The sequence below is a fragment of the Apium graveolens genome, chromosome 9 (assembly GCF_009905375.1).
Source record: "Apium graveolens cultivar Ventura chromosome 9, ASM990537v1, whole genome shotgun sequence".
NCBI lineage: Eukaryota > Viridiplantae > Streptophyta > Magnoliopsida > Apiales > Apiaceae > Apium > Apium graveolens.
This window is the reverse complement of record NC_133655.1, coordinates 6,081,414-6,090,009: the sequence shown is the minus strand read 5'-3', so window position 1 is coordinate 6,090,009 and position 8,596 is coordinate 6,081,414.

Below are 8,596 nucleotides of genomic sequence, written 5' to 3'. Positions count from 1 at the left end.
ACACAAATTAAATGAAATACAAATAAGGAAAAGAAGATTTATGCAATCCTGAAATAAATGTGATAAATAAAATTAAATATTGAACAATAATCAACAACTTAGCTTAGCTGGCAATAATAATCATATATAGACGACACACGTGCTCCGATGGACAAAAGATTCAATTGAAAAATATTAATAAGATACCTGAAACTTGTTAAAACTAAAATAGGGTATCTTATTATATTAATTATAATATTATTTTAATGAATATAATTAAAAACAAATTGATGAAAAAGAATACAATTCCCTAGAAGCTGATATAAATAACACATCAATAATATGATATAGTTGGGCTTTTTTTAAAAATACTCAAGGCTAAATATATTTTTGCATAAAATACTATCATTTTTAATGAAAAAATTGTAAAAAAAAAATATTTGTAAAAATACTATTTTCCAAATTTGTTTTGCAAAAATAGGATTTCTTACAACCATCTCGGGAATCTTTCTTCAAGATTCAACTAGATTCAACCGAAAAAAACTCGATTCAACTAATTGCATGTATGCTTAATTTTGGTTAATTTCATATTTTTGCAAAAACAAATTAGACAATAATAAAATCTTAGAAAAAAAACTTAAAAAAATTATTATTTTTGTTAATTTCTCTATAATTAAAAATGTCAATATTGTATTTTCATATTAGAATTTTTTTAAAAAAATTATTGTATTAGGTTTAAATGCAAATTAGTCATATTTAAACCATACTAACTAAAAAACTTATATTTAATAAATGTGGGTTGAGTTCTATGGAGTCCACCTTTTTGTTGGAGTCCTCGGAGTCCATCTACGTTCTGCAAATAAAATATATTGTAAAACGTGTTATTTTGCAAAACATGTTACACAAATAGCATAACTTCAACAAAATCATGCAAATCTCATATATTTACAATACAATATGTATGTTCTGTAATATATTCTGCAACATGAACATTTATGTTCTGCAAACTAAACATATTTTGTAGAATAATATATTTTTGCAATGTTCTGCTTGTAAAATGTATGCAATCTACAAGATTTTTAATAGAATAGTGATGTTTGTCGAAAAATAAAATATTTTGCAATATTTTAAGCTATATTTTACTTGCAAAACATATATGGACTCCGAGGACTCCAATTAAAAGGTGGACTCCATAGAACTTTACTCTAATAAATGTATGTAGATATGACCTATCATGATTAATAAGTATTCAAAATGTAATATTAATATAATTAGATTTTATAAATAAAATATATATTAATGTTTGTTTTATTGTATTAATAAAAAAGGCATTTATCTATAATATACTATTATAAACAGAACACCCTCTATTTGGTAGTCGGTTGCTCGGTACAGTTGTTTGGTACGACAAATAACAACCGTCAGATCTAAAGTCAGAAAGATGAGAACCGTTGGATGCAATAATAAAATATTATTATATTAATATTTAAACTGCTCTCATGGATTCGGGGTTCGAACCTCGTCAACAGCTTATTATATTTAAACTTTTATATTCTTTTTATTTTTATTATCATTAATAACTATTGAAGTAATGTAAAATATGATATTACTACTTTTTAAAAAAAATCTCCACCAACATAACACCTACTCAGATCGGTTCCAATTATATGTTATAAATTATTGCAAAGCGAAATATAATAAATTATTGCATCGCAATTTGTTGCTTGCATAATCGTAATACGTATATTTATGTAGATTATTATAAGAGCATATTCAATGGGTAAAAAATATTAGCTAAAATTATGTTAAAGATACCATAAATAAATATATATATTATAAATTGCTCGATAATCGTCTCATAAGGTTTGGTACTATTATAAGCAGAACACCCTATATTTGATATTCGGTTGCTCAGTACAGTTGTTTGGTACGACAAATAACAACCGTCAGATCTAAAGTCAAAAAGATGAGAATCGTTGGATGCAATAATAAAATATTATTATATTAATATTTAAACTGCTCTCATGGATTCGGGGTTCGAACCCCGTCAACAGCTTATTATATTTAAACTTTTACATTCCTTTTATTTTGATTATTATTTATCACTATTGAAGTAATGTAAAATATGATATTAGTTGGTTGAGCCCCGATAGATTTCAATGACTGTCCCATAGAATATATACATATATCACGTATAAATTTTGTATTTCTGATAAATGCCAATGAAAAAATGTACTAAGACTCTTAATTATCTTTGACAATCAAATTTTCATTTATGCGAAGTTATTAAGATAATATTTTGTAAAATAAAATTAAAAATGAATTAGAGTGTATCATGTACGAGCTTAAAAAAATTATAATACACCAAACAACATATAAGATATACTAGCCTATAACCCGTACGATGCACAGATTGTTTTTAACATTCGATAATTTTTAATAATATATTTATAATATAATTTTTTATAGTTGAAATATAAATTGAAGAACATAATAAATTATAACAATATGAGAAAGGGTCTATGGCCACTGGTACAGTATGATCCTCCGGTGTTGGATCAAGAGAAAGCTGAATCTGTTAAGACTTATGCTTTATGGGCTGAGAAGGATAGGGTGGCTAGGGCAACCATTTTGGCAACCTTGGAGAACACCTTATTCGATGTTTATTCATCATATGCCTATACTGCTAAAGTCTTATGGGATAAGCTGGACCAAACCCATAATACTGATTCTTAAGTTCTTGAGAAGTATTATGTGGCTAGGTTTCTTGATATCAAGTTGATGGATAGGAAATCCATGACTGAACAGGTTCATGAGTTTGAGATGTTAGTTCATGCTTTGGGTGAGTCCGATATGGTCTTGCCTGAGAAGTTTCGAGTGATGTCTGTGATTGAAAAGCTCCCTAAGTCTTGGAAAGAGTTTGCTCTCTCCCTGAAAAGACAAAAAGGAGAGATCACATGGACTAACTTGATGTTAGACATCTCTGTACAGGAGCAGCACGAGTACAAACAGAGACATGTGTTGCTTGTGGAACATGGGAGCTCGAATGTGAATGTAGTGACTGTAGGACATAATAGAAAGGTAGTCACTAAGAAGGCTAACACTAAACCTGACAAGAACAAGGCTAAGAAACCAAATGCGAACAAACCATGTTGGTCTTGTGGACAGGTTGGTCATTGGAGCAAGGATTGTCTAAGTAAGAAAGCTAAGAAAGCTGGAGTGGTGGCTCAAGCAAATACTGTGGTTGGAGTGGGAACCACGAGTGGACCAGTAGTTAACATGGTCATTGGTGAGGTTGTTGCCTCTGGAACCGATGACGGGTATGTTACTTACAACCATGTACTACTTTCCACTTATTTGTCACATGAGTGGTTGATTGATATTTGAGCTAATTTACATATTTGTGCTAATATTAGCTTGTTTGTATCTTATCAACAGAGTCATGGAGTGACAGTGACGATGGGGAATTCTAGTTCTGCACAAGTGCTTGGAATAGGAAACGTGGACTTGAAGTTTGCTTCTGGGCGGATTCTATCTCTCACTAGAGTGCATCATGTTCCCTCTATTCGTAGAAATATTATAAGTGGAAGTTGTTTAGTTAAAAACGTCTTTGAACTTTCTTTGAAATGTAATAAAGTAGTTATTACTCATACTGGTACATTCTTTGGCAAGGGTTACTTGTCTGATGGTTTGTTTTTAATAAATTTTGAACCCATTTTGGGTGGTTTTATTAATGATAGTGTTGCACCTTCTGTTAATTTTATAGAATCATCTGATTTGTGGCACTTACGACTTGGTCATTTAAATTTTGGAGCTCTAAAGAATATGATGAATTTTGAGTTGATTCCAAAGTACGCCATTGATAAGAAATCTAAGTGTCAAGTGTGTGTAACTTCTAAACAAATAAGGAAACCCTTTCATAATGTTGTCAGGGATTCAGACTTGTTAGATTTAGTGCACTTAGACATATGTGAATTTGGTGGTGTGTTGACTAAGGATCACTGTAGATATTTCATCACCTTTATAGATGATTGTAGTAGATATTTTTATGTTTATTTGCTTAAACATAAGGATGAAGCACTAGATAATTTCATTATGTATAAAAATGAAGCTAAAACACAAATTGTCAAAGTACTTAAATATTTGAGGTCTGATAGAGGTGGTGAGTATACGAGTACCTTGTTTAATGAATTTTGCGCAAGCAATGGTATAGTTCATGAGGTTACTCCACCATACACACCTGAGTCTAATGGGGTGGCAGAACGAAAGAACAGAACTTTTAAAGACATGATTAACAGTATGCTAATTAATTCTGGGTTGCCTAAGTACATGTGGGGAGAGGCTCTGAATACGGTTTGCCATATTCTGAATAGAGTCCCTCTGAAACATATGGAAAAGACACCATACGAATTATGGAGAAAGCGTAGGACAAGTTTGAGTTATCTTCGTGTGTGGGGGTGCCTTGCTAAGGTGCTTGTCCCTGAACACAAGAGAAAGAAACTGGGTCCGAAAACTGTTGATTGTATCTTTCTGGGCTATCTTGAAATCACAACTACTATGAGATTTTTATTATTAAAATATGACATAGATGGTATTGTGACGAATACGATAGTTGAGTTTCGTGATGCAACTTTCTTTGAGAAAGTATTCCCTATGAAGACTGGTATACCTTTGGGTAGTTCTGAGGATGATCCCACTCACACATCTAGTTCTATACCTGATCATGTGGAAAAGATGACAAATGTGGGGTGAATCCTGGTAGTAGCTCTACTCCTAACGAAGTAGAGGAACCTAGAAGGAGTAAGCGTGCAAAGGTAGTCAAGGACTTCAGAAGCGACTTTATCACTTACAATGTCCAGGATGGGCCTTTCACTTTCCGTCAAGCCATGGATTATTCGGAGTCAAGGCATTGGAATGACGCTGTAAAGAGTGAAATTGACTCAATTGTTTCAAACGGAACATGGGAGTTAGTTGATCTCCCTCCTGGGTGTTCTACTATTGGATGTAAATGGATCTTCAAGAGGAGGCTAAACCCTGATGGCTCAATAGATAAGTACAAGGCTAGGCTAGTTGCTAAGGGTTTTAGGCAAAGGGAAGGCATCGATTATTTTGATACATATTCTCCAGTTGCCCGAATGACAACAATCATAATGCTTATTGCATTGGCTTCTGTACATGGTCTTATCATCCATCAAATGGATGTAAAGACAGCTTTTCATCATGGTGACCTTGAAGAAAAGATTTATATGGATCAGGCTGAGGGATTTGTTGCTTCTGGTAATGAGAGGAAAATATGTAGACTAGTCAAGTCCAACTCTGGCCTTAAACAAGCACCTGTAGACTGGCATAAAAAGTTTGATGAAACTGTTTTAGACTTCGAGTTTTTAGTTAATGAAAGTGACATGTGTCTACTATAAGGTTAGAGGTAATGATTGTGTGATCGTGTGCTTGTATGTAGATGATATCTTGTTGTTTGGAACCAATATTGAGATTATTAACGAGACAAAGAGGTTCTTGAAGAGGCACTTTGAAATGAAGGATATGGGTGAGGCTAGTGTGATTCTTGGGATCAAGTTGACTCAGTCAACTGATGGAATAACATTATCACAGTCTCATTACATATAGAAATCTATACTTGAGAAGTACAATTATTCAAATTGTAGAATCGCTAGTACACCATATGACTCAAAAGTTGCCTTAGTCAAGAATAGTTCAAGTGTTCATGTGTCTTAGTTAAGGTATTCTCAGATTATTGGTAGTTTGCAATATCTTGCTAATGTGACTAGACCAGATATTTCTTATTCCGTGTCTAAGTTAGCTAGATATACAAGCTTTCCGAACAAGACTCATTGGGAGGCACTGGATAGAATTCTTAGATATCTGAAGGTAACTATTTTCCTTGGCTTGCATTACCGGAGATTTCCGGGGTACTCGAACGGTACAGTGATGCAAGTTGGATAGCTAAGAAATCTGGTTCCAATGGAGTGACTGGATATGTGTTTACCCTTGCGGGTGGAGCAGTGTCTTGGAAGTCTTGTGTCTAATAGGACTATAGCTATAGAGTTCATAGGAACTCAGGATAATATAGCTAATCCGCTGACTAAAGGGCTTGAGCATGCTATAGTCCTTAAGTCGATGTTGGGGATGAGACTGATAACCCATCATAATTCATCAACAACGGGAACCCAATACACCTGAGAGGAGATCCCTCGAAGTGTATTCAATGTGGTAATAACAAGTTGTAAGGATGAATTGGTGGTACCTCTATCATATACATTGAGATACTTATGTATCTGAGTCTATCCCCTGTAAACCTTAAGAGGTACTTGAATTGCTAGTTAGCAAGAGTTATTTGAACTCTGAATGGGGTCAAGTCGTTTAACGAGATGATAGCAGTACATATATGGAGATGCCCATCTAAACGAATGTAATTATGTGGTCGTAATTAGAGAAAATGGTTATTTCTCGAAACATTCGACGAACAGGACCGAGACATGACCATTAACGTCTCAAAGCCGTAGATTAGCACCATAGCCTTTGAGTTGTCGTCATCTATGGAGTGTGATTACACCCAGCGGATAAAGATTCAAGGTGAAACATTCCATTTGTATCCGGTAACCATCGATGTAGAGGACTTAGGAGGGTTCAATCCCAGAAGGGTACCGACTCTGAAAAATATGTCATGTATAAAATCTGGTATGCAATTTAGTTATGGATTTGTGGGGGATTGTTAGAAAATGTAAAGTTTGAGACATATTTTATATATGTTCTTGATATTATTTCCGGAAGCTAACACTTGGATCTAAGACATTTTTTTAGTGGAATCCATGAATATATTGAGACAAAGTTACTTGTTTGAAATGAGTTATGGGATTTTGTCCCACATTGATATTGTAAAAGAAAAATATTGAGTTTATATAGCATCTTGTGTTAGTGTTGTTTACAACTACTAGCATAAGTGGATTGCTTGTGTGACCTAGTGCTAATGTGAACTCTTATATTTATCTTTTCTATTACAAGTTTAATTATTTATATTGATTATTTAATTATTAATATAAAATATATTGAGTAAGGATTATTTTAATCAAACTCTGAATATATTTTGTAATATTAATATTAATTAATCAGGATATAATATAAATAATAAGGAAAACCCATTTTGTTTACTTTTTCTGTTTTGTTACTTGAGATACCACATCGAGTAAAATAGAAGAAGAGCAACTTGAGATGCCTATATATTGAGAGATATACTTGAGATAAAAAAACACAAGTCTCGGTGCCTACCTCGCAAACATATATGAGTTGCATAGGTTTTTTTTTGGGCAAACTGAGTTGCGAGTCACTGTTGATCATTGCTGGATTGACCTGTTGTTGTTTTATCCTAGAAGCGATATTGCTGCATTCCATCACAGCTTAAGTTGGGGGTAATAATCTCTTTAAGAACAGTCAAGTCCTCTTGTAGGGTTTGGCGACTCAGCTGTTATGTTCTTCTTCTTATCAGAATTTGGAAAGCAATAAGAGATAAGTGTTCTTTACTTTCTTTGTCAATTACAGTCTTTATAGTTTTTTATTGCCTTTGTGTTTTGTTTCGTTAGTTGGTTATTTGGTTATTTGCCTTGTTCTTGTTATTATATATATAACTGCCCATTGTTGCTGTGTAATTAGAATTATACCCAACAGATAATAGTATTTGTGATCGTATCTTCATTTCTTATCATCGGACAAGGTACGTAACCTACTTATTGTTCCTCTTGTATTGTGTTTGAGAAAAATGGGTTGTCTGTATTTGGTTTGTTGAATTTTGATTTGTTAAACATGGCTTATGTTTATATTTGGTTTATTGATTTTATTGTCTTGATTTCTACGTTTTAATTGAATGTAATTTTAATTTCTTAAACGGAATGTCATCTAGGGTTTCGATTCAGTTGCATCATCATGGAAAATTTAGTGTAAATGCGTTTAAGGGTAAACCTGGGTATTCTGGGGGAAGGGTTGGCATTATTGAAAATGTTGACGCAGATAAGATAACCTTATTTGATCTTGAAGACTATGCTCTAAAATATAATTATGATATAAGTAATTTTATGTATTTTCTCTGTGATGGTCATAGCTTCAACAAAGGAATAAGGTTATTATATGATGATAATTCTATTAGGAATATGGTTGACTTTTGATTGCCATATAAGAAAATTAAATTATATGTGGATCGCCAAAAGGTTACTGGTGAAATGCTAGTATATAAGGAGGATGAGATGGGGGTAGTGTGTCAAATCCAGGTGAGCACATGTTGGAGGATGATGAATGGAGTTTGGGGGATATTGATGTGGATATTTATGGAGATGTTGATGGGGATATTGATGGGGAGACTGAGGGTGAGATTGATGGAGAAAGTGAGGACAGAGATGATCCTGATTATGAAGATGAGGAAGGGGTCAAAGTGAACCTGATGGGGAGCTTGTTGCAGCTAGGAAAGCAAAATGGTTGAAAGGCGTTGACAACGAAGACAATGAGTTTTATGAGAGTGAGTATAATAGTGATGAACTGAGGTCAGAGGATTCTTCTAGTGATGATGAGAACTTGAAAATGGGTTATGTTGGAATATCTCCGGGAAGAAAGA